We start from the raw sequence: 17,751 nt of genomic DNA, 5'->3' as shown, positions 1-17,751 counted from the left end.
GTTCGTTTGTTTGTTTAGCACGTCTACGTAAGTCTTCAGCACTGGACTTTCTGCAGTCTGGCAGAGAGAAGCGAGCGGCGAGATGTCAACATGGAGGTTGTAGTTCTGAAGACAGTGAGGCTGAAGAAATACCAGAGGCAAACTCAGATTACGTAAGTTCACTGTTGATGCTAAAAATTCAACTCTACAGTTTAACAAAGTGACTTTTATTTTAAAAAATTTAGTAGTTTGACATAATATAGCGTAACATACAAGACTAACTCAGAGAATAAATCACTTTAAACTATTAAAAATGTTCATAAAACTCACTTTTTCCATCTTTTCAAGGTTAAAAGTTGTTGAAAGATCAAGGTCTCATAATGCAATTCAAAAGCATAAATAAACAGGGAAAAATAAAAAATAAATTATTAATCACACAGAAAACTGCTAATTTACAGATATTTTCTACAGTAATGGTGAAGTGAGACAAACTGATTTTTTTTTTTATACATATTTTTGCTCAGGAGCAGGACAACTCAAAGATGTTCTTCAATGGGGGATCTCAAGGAGGAGTGCAAACGGTAAGATACCGCATTTATACAGATTTAATTTGTTGTTATATTACCAATTTATGTTTTGTTTCATGGATGCTACATTGCTGACAATTTCCGGTAGAATCTACATTAACACGTAAATCAATTACAGCAAAAATACTGTTTTTTTTTTATATTTTTTCGTAATTTACATTTACAGCACCATATATTGACAGTTTGGCATATCTTTACTGTAAAATATACAGTATTTTTCACAATGCCACTTTAAAATACAGTAACATACCGCTTAACTGTGGTGCAGTAAAACACAGTTCATATTTCAGTTTAATGCTGTGTCGTTTACAAAAATTGTTAACAGTTTATGTTGGATAACTAGATAAATTACTTCTTAATCGCAGTATATTGTGATTGTAATACTGTTGAACTGGAAAGTATCCTCAAAAATGACATTTGCATTTGAGTTCAAATGAGCTAAACGACAAAATTCTTGAGTTCCTTTTGGACAACCTAATTGTTTTGAGTTCAATCTAAAAAACTAATGATTTAACATAATTTCTTCAGTTGACTTTGTGAAAGCCAACATTTTTATAGTTAAAAGTTAGTTTTATAGTTTCATCGTGTTAGAAATTTCTAAAAACTGACAAATGCTACAACCAGTGTTGATCTAATCCCATCAATGCAATCAATATGATTATGCAAATAAATCAATATTAAAAACATACATCCCTTGGCCTATACCCAGACATCCCAAGTCTCCCGGAAGTTGCGGGAGTATCCCTCAAATGCATAGACACTTCCGGATGCCTGCAAATGAATGATAATCTCCCGGAAATCGCGCGCTTCCTGCCCGGTCCTTAAATACGTTGCACAGCCCTCTCTCCACCGCATCCCTCGTAGCTCTTCAGGTAACGTTATGTCGCGTCGCTCGCAACCCCCCTCCCCCCCTTCAAACACCCACTATCCCACTACCTCCCGCAAACAACTCTGTATCCCCCAGAAATGACTTTTCCTAACTTGGGATGTCTGTATACCTGACCAGTAAGCATTCATTCATTCATTCATTTTCTTGTCGGCTTAGTCCCTTTATTAATCCGGGGTCGCCACAGCAGAATGAACCGCCAACTTATCCAGCAAGTTTTTACGCAGCGGATGCCCTTCCAGGCGCAACCCATCTCTGGGAAACATCCACACACATATTCATACGCCCGGAGGAAACCCACGCGAAGGCAGGGAGAACATGCAAACTCCACACAGAAATACCAACTGAGCCGAGGTTCGACCCAGCGACTCCAGCGACCTTCTTGCTTTGAGCCGACAGCACTACCTACTGCGCCACTGCCTCGCCCATTATTATGTTATTTGAAGCACAGTTACAAAGTATAAACACTTAAAATGACCTCTAATAATTTTTTAAGCAGGCCTTTTTTTTCAAAACAATTAATGAAAAATGTGCGCAACAAAAACATACAGTAACATTTGATAAATATTAAAAAGTTATCTGATACGTATTTAATAGTGTTACCGTAAACAATGTATTTTTCGACACCACAAAATGAACAACAGAGCTCAGCCTAGTATGAAATGATACACTGTTTATGTCATCTATACTATATGTTAGAGATAGAGTAGCTACGGTACATCCAGGACCTTGTTGTCACAGAATAAAGCCAGACTGTTATATAAAGCTTAAGCGCTTTATTCTGCTAAAACAACCATCCTGGATGTACTTTTGTCCTGCTTATTATATGGTTTCTTGCCACAAAACATAGAAATTAAAGACAAAACATTGTTTTGAGATATAATAGTTCATCATGTCTTTAATTAAACGTAAAACTAAGAGAAATTAAAACAGCTGATGGAGTAACCTGTGCGTTATTCAGTCACAAGATGATGCCAAACAGTCAAAAATCCAAAGCTGACACAAACGAAAATGGCTGAATAAAGCATTCATTAACCTGCATATGTTTTGGTAAATACATACTGCACATATTATTGTCAACTTTAACAGAAGTAGCTTTCCTTTACTACAGTATAAATGGGAAAACACCACAATATACAGTGACTTCATTTACAAATGACCAATGTCGGCTGCCTGAAAGGATGTACTGTATATCCAGCATGTAAAGTGGACTGTAACTCAATCTATCCATTGGGGGCTTCATTGAACTTCTTTTCTTTCAGAGGCCTGATGGTGGGCCGCAGGGAGAGGGTTCAGGTATGTAGCACCGCGGCTCCAGGATTCAGGACTGGAAAAAAAGAGAAAAGCCTGGAGGAAACTCAAGGCCTCCGTTGGATACAAGCGCAGGAGCTCCAGCATGGAATAAAGTCAGATACTGTAATAATAATATGATAGACTGAAATGTATTAAATCAGAGAGTAGTCCTGAAGTGTTTTTGGATTCTGAATTTCGCGTAGAAAGTCACACTGAAATTGATAATCGAGTCTGAGATGGATAGGGTTCTCAAGTCCCATGTATTGTATATTAAGTGGCCTTAACTATGATGCACTTATAAAGTTAGTCAAAATTATTCACCCTCCAGTGAAATTTTAATTATTTTACAATTACGTCACGAGTGATGTTTAACAGAGCAATTACATGTTCACAGTATTTTCCATAATTATTATATATTTTATATATTATATATATTTCTATAATTATTATATAATAATTATATAATTATTACATATATATATATATATATATATATATATATATATATATATATATATATATATATATATATATACATATATATATATATATATATATATATACATATATATATATATATATATATATATATATATATATATATATATATATATATATATATATATATATATATATATATATATATATATGTATATATATATATATATATATATATATATATGTATATATATATATATATATATATATATGTATATATATATATATATATATATATATATATATATATATATATATATATGTATATATATATATATATATATATATATGTATATATATATATATGTATATATATATGTATATATATATATATGTATATATATATATATATATATATATATATATATATATATATATATATGTATATATATATATATATATATATATATGTATATATATATATATATATATATATATATATATATATATATATATATGTATATATATATATATATATATATATATATATATATGTATATATATATATATATATATATATATATATATATATATATATATATATGTATATATATATATATATGTATGTATGTATATATATATATATATATTTTTTTTTTTTTCAATAATGTTCACGGTATTTTCTATAATTTCATTTCTATTTTCTATATTTTTTTCTGAAGAAAGTTTTATTTTTATTTATTTTTTGACTGGAATAAAAGCAGTTTATAATATTTTTAAAATCTTTTTTTTTATAATTGTTTTTTTCTGGGTTTTCACCTTTAATTTTGATAGGCCAGTAGAGAGTATTGACAGGAAAGTGTGGGGAGCAGAGAGAGGGGAAAAATCGACATAGGACCACGAGCCGGGAATCGAACTCGGGTCGGTGTTGCCAACTTAGCGACTTTCTCGCTAGATTTAGCGACTTTTCAGACCCCCTAGCGACAATTTTTCAAAAAAAGCGACTAGCGACAAATCTAGCGACTTGTTTTGACTTTTTGTCTGTACCGTCCCTACTCTCCTCAACGAGCTGCAGATGATGCCGCCGGCCCCTCCCCCGCCTCAGAGCAGTGACTGGCGCTCCAGTCCTCGTGCAGCAGCCTCTCCCACCTGCAGCCCGAGAGCAGATCACCTCTCTACGTACCGACGTCAAATGATTATCTGGCAGCGTGAAGGTATTTCCCTTGTACAGTCAAACTGATCTGCTTCTCTTTTTCCTTCTCATTTGGTGAGGTATTGGTGAAGTTTTTTTTTTCCCTCTCCGCTGTCGCCACTGGCTTGCATGGTTCAAGATCTGTAGAGCTACGCATCAATGAATTTGCTCTTCAGTGTTTGGACTCTCAGTAATGATTTCAAACCACACTTAACTGAGCTAAACTTAAACACTAAAAACTGAACTACCCTGATCCAGTTACTATGACCATTTATGTGAAGCTGCTTTGACACAATCTACGTTGTAAAAGCGCTATACAAATAAAGCTGAATTTAATTGAATTTAGTCATATTAACAATTTAATTTGACCGTTTATTCTTTTCTTTTTCACAATCACAGATATTTTAAGTAAGAGTTTCGGAACTTGTCTGAGTTTATTACATCTGAGAGATTGCAAATTCACACATGTATAATGATATACTGTATTCAAACAGCAATAAATTTTGTTAAATTGACATGCATATATAAAGCGTAGTGCAAATATAAATACCCCTTTATTAACCATATGCTCAGGCTGTTAAACAGAAATGGTACGTCAGTAATATGCAAATTAACGTATGACATAATCTAGCGACTTTTCGGGCAGAGCTTTGCGCCTTTTCGTTGAAAATAGTTGGCAACAATGACTCGGGTCGCCATGTGCACCGAAGTGCATGTGTCGACGCACTAACCAACACACCACTGGCGCCAACTTTAACCTTCATTATGAGGTCAATATTATTAGCCCCATGATGGCAAAATCTAAATAAAGGTTGTTTTAAATTAGCTATTAAAACGACTATGCTTAAACATGTTCTCTCTGTTAAATTACACTTGGGAAATATTTTGTAAAATAAATTACATTTTACTGGAGGACTAAATTTAGACTTTTCGCAGTTTAATATAAATAGATTTTTTTCACCTTAGTTAGGGCCACGCAATATAAAGTGGGACAGTTTCTCATCTAATTCTAATATAGATGTGGTGAACTTTGGTGCTTTTCAAAGAATGCTGCTGAAAGCCTTGACATATTATGATGACACTATAGTCATGGTGCTAAACTGACATTATTCAATCTAGAGGACAGTATTTAGATACAAAATTACTGTATAATGAATGAAACTCACTCATATCAGAGGTACCTTAGTGTTACAACGTTACAAATTACAGAGTTTTCTTTCACCTGGTGGCTAATGCTGTACATACAGAGAAATATCTGCTACATAACCAAAAAAGATGTGTTTTATAGCATGCTACCATGAAAGTAATACAACGACAATTGTAAAATGCATTACATTGACATTTAAATACACTGTAAGAAATTAAAACACAATCTAGAAGCTTTATTGATGAATTAATGAATTATTTTTCATTAACAAATTACACACAAATTTCTTTCTTTCTTTCAGATTCCCACTTCAAATTTTTGCTATTTTGGTTTCTTTGTTTTTTGGCTCAAACTTGACTACTATTTCCAAAAGATTATAATATGCTGGATTTGTGTTCATCAGTCTAGATCAGGGGTTTTCAAAGTGTGAGGCGCACCTCACCTGGGGAGCGCCAGAGCATGTCAGGGGAGGCGCGGGAAAAGATATTATATAATAAAAATATAATTATTAAGTTTAATTATTATATGTATTTTTTATTATATTTAAACATTTTAATTAAACAAATAAAAAAAAATAATACATCAAATATAAGAAAACCTTTTTTACCCAGAAGGCCATAGCTGTGAATTCGCTTCTGTTTGGCAAGCCCGCCATTACAGGTATATGCCTGCTAATAAAATGGATCGGTTTCTGAGACCCCCCGATTCAAAGCCTTCAAGTTCAGGGCTTAAACCCAAAAGACGACGATATGATGATCAGTATTTGAGTTTAGGATTTACGACAGGACCAGCTGATGAACCATGACCTTTATGTGTGGTTTGTCAAGATATTTTGACTAATGACAGCATGAGACCCGCTAAACTTCGACTGTTTTGACTGGGATGGACAGTTCTTGGATCTGTTCTATTCATATTGAACCATCATCCTAGTTTTAAAAACGTTATATTAAAATAGTTGTTATGACTCTGTAAATAATTGCACTTTCATGCAAATGATGATAAACGTGAGTTAACAGTCTGACATCTGTCTGTGTCTTTATATATACTGTATATATATACTGTATATATATATATATATATATATATATATATATATATATATATATATATATATATATATATATATATATATATATACATACATATATATATATATATATATATATATATATATATATATATATATATACATATATACATATATACACACACAGTATATATAATTACATATACACACACACACACACACACACAGTATATATATATATATATATATATATATATATATATATATATATATATATGTGTGTGTGTGTGTGTGTGTGTGTGTGCGTGTCTGGGAGGAGGGGGGCGCCAATGGATAAGTTGTGTTAAAAGGGAGGCCCACTGTCTTAGACTTTGAAAAACCCTGGTCTAGATCAGGGGTGGCCAACCCTGTTCCCGGAGAGCCTCATTCCTGCAGATTTCAGTTGCTACCCATATGATATGGGTTGCAACTGAAATCTGCAGGAAGGAGGCTCTCCAGGAACAGGGTTGGCCACCCCTGGTCTACATAAATATAACATAATATATATTTTAAGTCCAAGAATATATATAAAGAGCAATATCACATGAGTAGCAGTGCGATATGGCTTCTCCCACCAGTAATGATAAACAGCCATACTGCACTGCTGCGTTTCAAGAGTCTCAAAAATTGTTTTGTATGAAGAACTACTTTCATTTGCCATTCTTTCAAACTTCCAACACACAGTCGTCTAAAACCATCATCCTAGACCTGTGTTACTGGTTATGTCTGCATATCACAACACACACACACAGCCTGTTTTATTAATCATACTGGATTCAATTTACGCTATAAAATCATCAATGATATCTATTTTTACCAGATTTCTTTTCCTAAAAGTGTCATCTTGATTTCTTAGTGCAAATGATTGTATATGTCATATTGTAATGCCAATAAAAATGAACTATATTAGAAATATGACATTTTCTGCTTCTGCTTTCAGAAATCTCCATTATTTTATTAAGTAATAATTCATTCAATCATTTTTTTGTCGGCTTAGTCCCTTTATTAATCCGGGGTCGCCACAGCGGAATGAACCGCCAACTTACCCAGCAAGTTTTTTTATGCAGCGGATGCCCTTCCAGCCACAACCCATCTCTGGGAAACATCCACACATGCATTCACACACACACTCATACACTACGGACAATTTAGCCTACCCAATTCACCTGTACCGCATGTCTTTGGAATGTGTGGGAAACCGGAGCACCCGGAGGAAACCCACGCGAACGCAAGGAGAACATGCAAACTCCACACAGAAATGCCAACTGAGTCGAGGCTCGTATGTAATTATTAGGTTCTTCAAATCTTAAAAACATTTTATAAAATATTTCCAAATATTTTTTTTCTCTTTTGTAATTTTTTTTTTTCTTTACTTTTTTATATTGAGGAAACTGATCATATTTAATGGAATTTAGATATTATGGGTAACCAGATAAGATGATAATAAAGTAAATGCTTGCAAGGTGGTGCAATTAAACATTGATGGTAAACGTTTTTAAAGGTAGAAACACATGCAAAAATGTAAGGAGGAGCATATATTAACCGTTTTAATTGATTTTGTATTTTTAGACTTAGAAATCACTTTTATATGCATTTTAATCTCTTATTCCAGCAACCATGAAGATGAGTGTGTATGGATGTTTCCCAGTACTGGGTTGCAGCTGGAGGGGTATCCATTGTGTAAAACATATGATGGATAAGTTGGCGGTTCATTCAGCTGTGGCAACCCCTGATGAATAAAGGGACTAAGCTGAAGGAATATGAATGAAATTTACACACTAATAGAATAAAGTTTATAATAAAGCCAGAAACTTTTAAAAGAGCCATCCTTACCATCAGTGGCGCCTGCAGCCGTACTGTGCATACTGTGCATATCTGCCATGAGAGGGCGGGAATTAATTAATTTTTATTTTTATTTTTTTATTTTTTTATTACATAATTTAAATGGATTACTAAACAGTATACACTATGATATATTGACAAAGCAATAAAGAATGAGAATAAGTAAAGGTGTTTCTCACTACGAGTTTCTAAGTTTTCTCAAACTGCCGTGAGATTGCATTGTTTTCTCATCCTTCAAACCGAGTTTTTTCCAAAGAGGTAATGTCGGAACATGTTCAGTACTGTTGCGATAACTTGCGAATATTGCAAAACGCCTTTCCTGCTTATTAAAATTATTTGATTAAATTGTAATTGACCGGCGCAACATGGAAAACAGTTTAATTTAGGCTTCTCTAAAACTGAATATTTCACTTTAATTTTATTTAGGTTATATTGTTTGGCCTATTTTATTTGACAATCCAGTTTGTGATTTGGCATTTTTGAAGCATAGCTGTTCACCTCAAATGTTATTCGTTCGTCTATTTTTATTTAGATTATAACTGACCAAGAAAAATATTTAAACAAAGAGACAATATATATATATATATATATATATATATATATATATATATATATATATATATATATATATATATATATATATATATATATATATATAAAATATTCGTTTTAAAAAGAATTTTTTCCAAGAAAAATATACAATTAATTTTTTTGTTTGAGCCCGTCCACTACTCAACTGTACGGGTGGATGATTTTTGGTCAGTGGAAAGTAAGGATTTAATTAATTCTTTACTAAATGTTTAACAATCTTCTGTCATATATTTGCATTTTTTTTTTTTTTTTGCTGGATTTGTGTGTACCCAGGAATAAAATCCTGCAGGCGCCCCTGCTTAACATGATAACCCAAAATCACATTGAAACTTTCCCCTTGGTTGATTCCCTTCAGACGGTCTTCTAATGGTTTTTGCCGCCACCTGCTGGCTGTAACTCATAACTACAACACTGCACAGACACGGAGCATAGAAAACAAACACAAAAAGTTTTAATATCTCCACTGCTCCACGGGACAAACAAGGACACTTTCATCTCCTACCTTCATCGCAGGAATGTTTAAGGATGTTGACAGGTAAAGCTTGTTTTTCACCTGAGAGAATCAATCAGCACACCTGACACCGCTGTGTGTGGCGGAGATGCCAGCCATGAACACACGCGGAGGTGTCAAATATACCGTGGGACACAGAAAACTTCGGGGATTTGAGCAGCCAGACGGCAGGAGGGCAAGCCGACGCCATATGAACGAATTTCAAGAGGAAATGGGACACCCTGGAGCCCCACAGTAAGAGAACAATACAAACAGTTTCTGTACACTCGCCTTCCTCTGCCAGAATACACTGAAACGCTAAAGAACGACAGGCTGAAATGGAAAATTGAGCATGGGCAGATGTGGGCCACTGTGGGTGAGAAAATAAACACATCAAAAGTTAGTTATGAAACAATTGTCTGACATTGTAAAGTCAATTTAGTATAAGAAACAACACAAAACCTGAAATAAAAGCACGTTTTTATTTAGGGAAACATTAAGCTACTTACAAATGCAAAGCTCTGTTGGAAAAAAGCACAACCAGTAAGCTACATTTTAATTCCTTAGCTATAGTGTGTTTTTAGACATTACATTAGGATGTATTGTTTTTAACTTGACACTAATAGAAAGGATTCTTATGGACCATTACAGTTTCCATTGAAACCACAATAGCTAATCAACATTTGAAGTCAATTGCCCAAATTTGCCCAATGCATCTTCTCAGAAAAAAATATTTCTAAAAGTGCTGATGACTTGAAATTTTCACCAGATGTTGACAGCACCAAAGAAATCCATATGAAAAGAAAACAGATCTAATTAGTTTACAAATTAAGTTATGAGTATTAAAATGAAATGACACAGGAAAAAATTACAGCATTGAACACATGAAGAAAGGGAGGTAGAAAGACAGCGAAAGCTCAGACAGAAACTGAAATCTCTCAGTAGATAATCAGCAACCATCTGCCCTTCATTATTGTTAATTAATTATTAATTATATATACATGTATAATAATTTACATTGTAATTTAATAATATATAGCTGCTTCAGTCCAACATCTACATTTGCAGGAGGATGAAGATGAAACCAGGGTGGACATTTCAGCAAGACAATGATCCAAAACACAGCCAAGGAGACTCCCCAATTCTTTCAGAGAAAGAAAATCAAGCTGTAGAATGGCCCAGCCAATCACCTGAGCTGAATCCAATAGAAAATACAAAATAAAGATCAGATTTAATATTTATATATGTATTTTTAATGTACAATTTGGCTTTAGGACAACTATGATAAACGTGTTTGATCTGCTTCAAATGTTGACTACTATAATTTACATTAAAACTATTACAGAAGTTTTTTTGGTCCGAGATAAATCTGTTTTCTAGCTTTGCATTTTCTACATAAACATTAATTGCATTTGTTTTTAAAATGCATTTGTTATTATGATTTTCTAATGCAAGTGTGACAACAATGTTGAAGATTGTATACTGCACTTTTTTAATTCAACTCAATTTAATTAGTGTGTTGTGTCTGCACTGTAATCCTTAAACAACCAACAAACTTCGAATTATTTTTAATTATATATTCTATTGTTCTAACTTTTTGTTAAAAAAATAAAATAAACAATAATAATAATCGGCGAGGCAGTGGCGCAGTAAGTAGTGCTGTCGCCTCACAGCAAGAAGGTCTCTGGTTCGAACCTCGGCTCAGTTGGTGTTTCTATGTGGAGTTTGCATGTTCTCCCTGCCTTCGCGCGGGTTTCCTCCGGGTGCTCCGGTTTCCCACACAGTCCAAAGACATGCGGTACAGGTGAATTGGGAAGGCTAAATTGTCCGTAGTGTATGAGTGTGTGTGTGGATGTTTCTCAGAGATGGGTTGCGGCTAGAAGGGCATCCGCTGCGTAAAAACTTGCTGGATAAGTTGGTGGTTCATTCCGCTGTGGCGACCCCGGATTAATTAATGGACTAAGCCGACAAGAAAATGAATGAATGAATAATAATAATCAGTGTGGAGTTTCTTGTGGATGTAATCTGTAAATTATAGTAAAAATGTCATTTTAAGTAGAAAACTAAATAAATGATGCATTAAAGTGTACCGGAGGATCAAATATGCATTAATACAAATAAGCTTTAAAAACCTGTAGACGTTGATCCATCTGGAAGACATCTGCTGTTAATTTGAAGAACAAAATTAAATTAATAAATCAAATCATATAAGTTAATAAAAATTCAGTTGGTATAAATGTAATACGTTGTGTTACTGCTTTAATTTTTGATATTTAAAAAAAGTTGGCATAATAGTGACACACCTAAAGATGGCAGTAAAGCACAGGATAAACTTATTTTTACACTATCCTCACTATCTTATATTGCTGTGAGTCATTGCTGAATTAGATCTCTTCGCAACTGAAAGCAAATGTGCTGAAATGTTGTGCAAATGACTTGGTACGAAGTCAGACTGTGCAGAAATAAAAGCCTGACAGCAGTGTGGATACTTCCAGCTTGATCTAATGATCAAAGTCTGAGTATTTTGGTCCAGCGTAGATGTCTATTTTGTGCATTTGATCTGAGATTCAGAAATCTAATTCTCTTTAAAGCTACCACAGACTGGATTGGAGATGAACAAACGATTTTATCAGATTTTATCAGTTATCAGTGGATTATCCAAAAACTTTTATTTGGCATAGGCTTTGAGTTCAGTCTTTCATTTTTAGCACACTGATTTCTTTCCATTTTTTTCAGTCAAACTGGTAAGTAAGCTAGCTAACAAAAACATCTCATAATATATATATATATATATATATATATATATATATATATATATATATATAATAATATATATATATATATATATATATATATATATATATATATATATATATATATATATATATATATATATATATATATATATATATGTTTCTCAGCATCTAAAAAGATTAGTTCAAGTGCATTAACTTGAGAGTAAAACAAAATCATGCCTCAAAGGTGCATTTTAAAACTAGTTATCAATCATAATTTAAAGGTGCAGTATGTAGGACTGAGGCATTGCGGTCCAAATTCAAAAGATTGGAGAGGGTTTGTTTATCATTCTGTCTCTTTTCTGAAGACTTGAAGCAATCCAGGTTGCCAGATTGACGACACAAACAGAAACTGCACGCCTCTTGACGTTGCCTTAAAAAAGTAAGCTGCTCAGCTAATGTTTATGCATGTCATATTTATATTGTTTGCCAATTAAAAACCACCTCACGAAAGGTCTAGTCCTTTAGGAGCAAAGATGGGCCTAGGATCGCCAGTTTGCTAATAAATGCGTAAGAAAATAATTGAAATGTTTATAAACAATGTTCCTCAAACAAAAATAGAAAGACAAAATAAGCAAGGGGTAAGCAAAATAATCTTATGTTGAAAGGAAAAACAATATTATTTTGCTTGCCCCATTGGTAGGGCCACACGGAATCTGCGCGCGCAGAATTCTGCAGATTTTCCACAGACTTCCGCAGATTTTCCACAGAATTCCGCATATTTCTGCAGATTTTTTGCCTGTTATTAATTCTGTTTATTTACTTGAGTAAATGTATAAATCTGAATTTATTCAGATTTTATTCAGTAATTTATTACTTTTTATTTAATTTATTAAGGTTTTGGTTATGATACTCCACTGAATACTCCCAAAATAATTCTGCAGAAATCCGCAGATTTTTACAAAAATTCTCTGCAGAAATAGCAAAAAACGTCCGCAGAGTCGGTCTGGCCCCGCCCTTTGGCAGATTATTTTGCTTCTTTTAGGGAAAAACCTACTTAATTTTGGCATATTATTTCTTAAAACAAAACAATATGTTCTGCTTGTCTGGAAAATGCTTCTTGATTTAAGAACTTTTAGATATTTGGACTAGAAACCAGACCAAAATTCTAAGTAAGAAAAGCATTTGTTGCAGTGTTTCTCTCAAGGTTTTTTTTTTTCCTTCACTTTCGTCAATTGGTGAAGTTTGTTCCTCGTCGCTGTCTCCACTGGCTTTGCATGGTTCAGGACTTGCACATTCGTGGATTTGCTCTTCATTGTTTGGACTTTCAGCAGTGAAAATTAAAAACTTTGAACTAAACTCAACTTCAACTCTGAAAACTGGACTGACACAGTTTCAACTCATTATAATCTTCTATGTTAATCTGCTTTGACACAATCTACATTGTAAAAGTGCTATAGAAATAAAGATGAACTCCACAGAAAGCCTTCTCCTAGATTTTGAGACAGCCCCTTCAGCTCATGGATTCTGAAGTATGAAGACGATTTCAGAAACATGTCATTTTTATGACACCTAAAAGCATCTCCTCCTCCTCACAGAGTTGCTGCAAGCACTACCTCAATAAGCCTGCAATAGGGGAACTCAGAAATGCAGTTCCTCCGGGTTTGTGCTGTCCCGTAGAGTGATTAATGTTCTGCGCGCCATTACATGTCATGCAATAATGATTTGCTTGAGGGCGCACTAACCTGTCGGCTTTGAGATGTTTATTCTTAACCCTTAACCTCGTGCATGAGCAAACGGTTTATTATCCTTATTTCGGCACGTAAACAAAGGGCTAAAGTGTGTTGGAACACAGCTATTACTCACCCTTAGCAAAACATGTGCGCTTGTTAATGACTTTAGACAGCCTTTTTGGGGTTGGTAAAAAAATCTTAAAAGCAGAAAATGCTTTTCATTGTGGGACTTGATTACAGACAATACACCGTAAATAAATACAGTGTGAAAAAGTGTTTACCCCCTTACTGATTTCTTTATGTTTCAGATCATCAATCAAATGTAATGATTAGTCAAAAAAACAAAGTAAGCACATCATAAAAATAAAGGTTTTTATCATTAAGGAAAAACAAAATACAAAACTCACCAGCCATGTGTGAAAATGTGTTTAAATATAACTTAACTCTGGTTTATCCAACATGGACTCATTCTTAAAAACGAAGCCCTATATAGAGTAGATTTCTGCAGATCAGATTCAAATGAACGCTATAGGGCGGTATGGACTTTTTACACTTACCAGCTGACCGATTACCTCCATGTGGACGGCTTTGCCGCTGTTACCAGTTTGTCCAGTAGCTCGCCATGTATGTCGACATGCAGACTTGAGACACAGAGAGGAGTTGACCACTACGACAGGGTTTGAGTCTGGTAAAAAACGGTTCCAGAAAGCAGGGGTCCGTTCTTCGTACCTCGCTTAAATAATCTAAGATGATTTGGCAGATCCTGGATCAGATTAAAATGTCTGGATGAGCTGATCTGAGATCACTGCTTGTGTTGTAAAGGACAGATCTATTGATCCTCGAAATCATGATCAGCAATGCAGCGATTGGCTGACGGCACAGCATAATGACATCATCTGATTAATATTCAATTATCCATGTGAGCTAAATTACATCAAATTTGTAGTAAACGGCTTGTTAAATATGACACGCAATAACTTTATATCTTTTTGTGGCCTTGTGTGTCAAGAGCAGTTTATTTAGTTTTACAGTTAGAGCGGATTTTCCTTATTGTAGTAGCCATAGTAGTATTATAGTAGCTGTTTTTTTAATGGGTGTAAAGCATAACTGGTTGTTTACAAAAGCATTTTGATATTGGTAAAGTTGTCTGCAACTTTTGTGAAGCATCAAATCACATTCATATTAGCTGTCCAAACATGTTTATAACTACATAAATGTATTATTGCTTTTAAAAAAAGGCACATATTGTGCAAGTCTATTATCATACACAAATTGTACTAAAGCAATCTAAAAAGTACATATCAATATGTTTTCTCTTTGCACCACCAGGTGGCAGTCTTTGTACTTTCATTTCGGGGGTGCAGATTGCAAAGTTATATATATATATATATATATATATATATATATATATATATATATATATATATATATATATATATATATATATATATATATATATATATAGTTAAAAATAAAAATAGCTACTATTTTCCCAAGTGTATATAACTACTACTGTAAGAAAACATCAGAACTTTCAGTATTTTCTTTGCTTGAACTGACCTAATGTGGTCCTGTTTATATGAATTGAGCTTGCTCCCGACCAGGTTTGAGCCACCAGAATGCTATGACAACAACTCTCGGATCAGATTTGAAGAACGAAACGATCCTGAATCGTGTCAAATCGTCAATAAACAAATCCAGCTAACTGAGTAATCCTCGTACGAAGAACAGACCCCAGATAAGACAAAAACAAAAGGGAAAAAAATAAAATAAGTCAACCACTGGGTGAGAATGTGGCAAAAATTTGAAAATGTCAAAAATTAGGCGAGGGCTTTTCTTTTTCTTGATTGCTTTTGAAAAAACACTGTTGGTTGGGTTTAGGGAAGTGATGGGCGCTGGTCAATCGGTGCTTTTTAAAACACTATTGGTTGGGTTTAGGAAAGGGGGAGAGTGGGTCAGTCGATCTTAAAAAGCATACACAGCGCCCTCTGGTGGATTTGCAAAAACTGCAAAAAACATAGCTCCTGGAACATATTGGTGCTCTCCAGAAATGCATATAGGGCTACGTTTTCAGAATTAGCTTGGGTTAGGTTTATCACACCTGAGTTCAATTTCTCTAGCCACACCGAGGCCTGATTACTGCCACACCTGTTCACAATCAAGAAATCATTTAAATATGGCCAGTCTGACAAAGTGAAGTAGACCAAAACATCCTCAAAAGCTACATTGTGCAGAGATAAAATTAATTCATTCATTTTTTTAATCCCTTTATTAATCTGGGATTGCCACAGCGGAATGAACCGCCAACTTATCCAGCATATGTTTTACACAGCGGATGCCCTTTCAGCTGCAACCCATCACTGGGAAACACCCATGCACTTCCATTCACACACATACACTACGGACAATTTAGCTAACTCAATTCACCTATAGCACATGTCTTTGGACATGTCCGGAGCACCCGAAGGAAACCCACACGAACACATGGAGAACATTCAAACTCCATATACAGAAATGCCAACCGACCCAGCCGAGGCTCGAACCATCACCCATCTTTCTGGAAGGTGAGAGCCCAACCCCCTGTGCCACCGTGCTGCCCCAGAGATAAAATTAACATATTCGTTTCTATTAAATGTTTTCTGTATTTTAATTCATTCATTAAATAAGAAATAAAACAACTGAGATTTACCAATATGAAAAAATGTATGACGTCATTTCTAAAGCTTTTTCTAAAGATCTTTTACATCTCTAATGATGATAAGATGAATGATGCAAAACAATGTAATTTTTACAGGCATTTTTAAGTCATATGAATGTGTTTTACATTTGTTTTTTTATTTACATCTAACAATATTTATATGATGAAAAAAAAGTCAAATCTTTGTGGAAACAAAATATGTGTGTTATGCCGTCTTTCACCAATACTGTAGATTCTGAAAGTGACACCTCTTAATCATCCACGTGTTGATGATTATTTTCAAAGCAGGATAATCTGAAAATGGCTACATTTTAATTTATTTGATAGCTTTTACCATATCTGTCTGTCGTTGTTTCATCACAGCAAGCGTGAAATCCAAATGAACTAAAGATGTGAAATTGCGTATGTGTTTAGTCTGGAAGCATTTTAAAATGAATCTAATATAAATTAATATGATTGATTACATGTTTGCAACGCAGTGGTGCAGTAGGCAGTGCTGTCGCCTCACAGCAAGAAGGTCGCTGGTTCGAGCCTCGGCTGGGTCAGTTGGCTTTTCTGTGTGGAGTTTGCATGTTCTCCCTGTGTTTGCGTGGATTAAAACAAACAGAAATGGCTGGAAACTAGCCTGGAGGTGGCCAAAACCCGCTGGTCGACCAGCTAAAACCAGCCAACTATCCTAGGCTGGTTTAAGCTGGATTTTTCAGCAGGATTGTTTTCTCTGAGTCTGCTTTATTCAGGCGAGATGGAAGTTTTCTTTCTTTTTTTATTGATTTTTCAATCAAAAACATACAGATATCAAGCCTACACATGGAAATGACACTGATGGTAACAATAATAATAGTTATTTAACAGAGCAAGATATAAAGATCATATATATATATATATATATATATATATATATATATATATATATATATATATATATATATATATATATATATATATATTTATATATATATATATATATATATATATATATATATATATATATATATATATATATATATATATGACAGTAAAAGTGAATAAATAAAATAAATAAATACCACAAAAAACTTATGCATCAGTGATATT

The sequence above is a fragment of the Danio rerio genome, chromosome 11, assembly GCF_049306965.1.
Source record: "Danio rerio strain Tuebingen ecotype United States chromosome 11, GRCz12tu, whole genome shotgun sequence".
Classification (NCBI taxonomy): Eukaryota; Metazoa; Chordata; class Actinopteri; order Cypriniformes; family Danionidae; genus Danio; species Danio rerio.
This window is presented reverse-complemented; position numbering follows the sequence as displayed.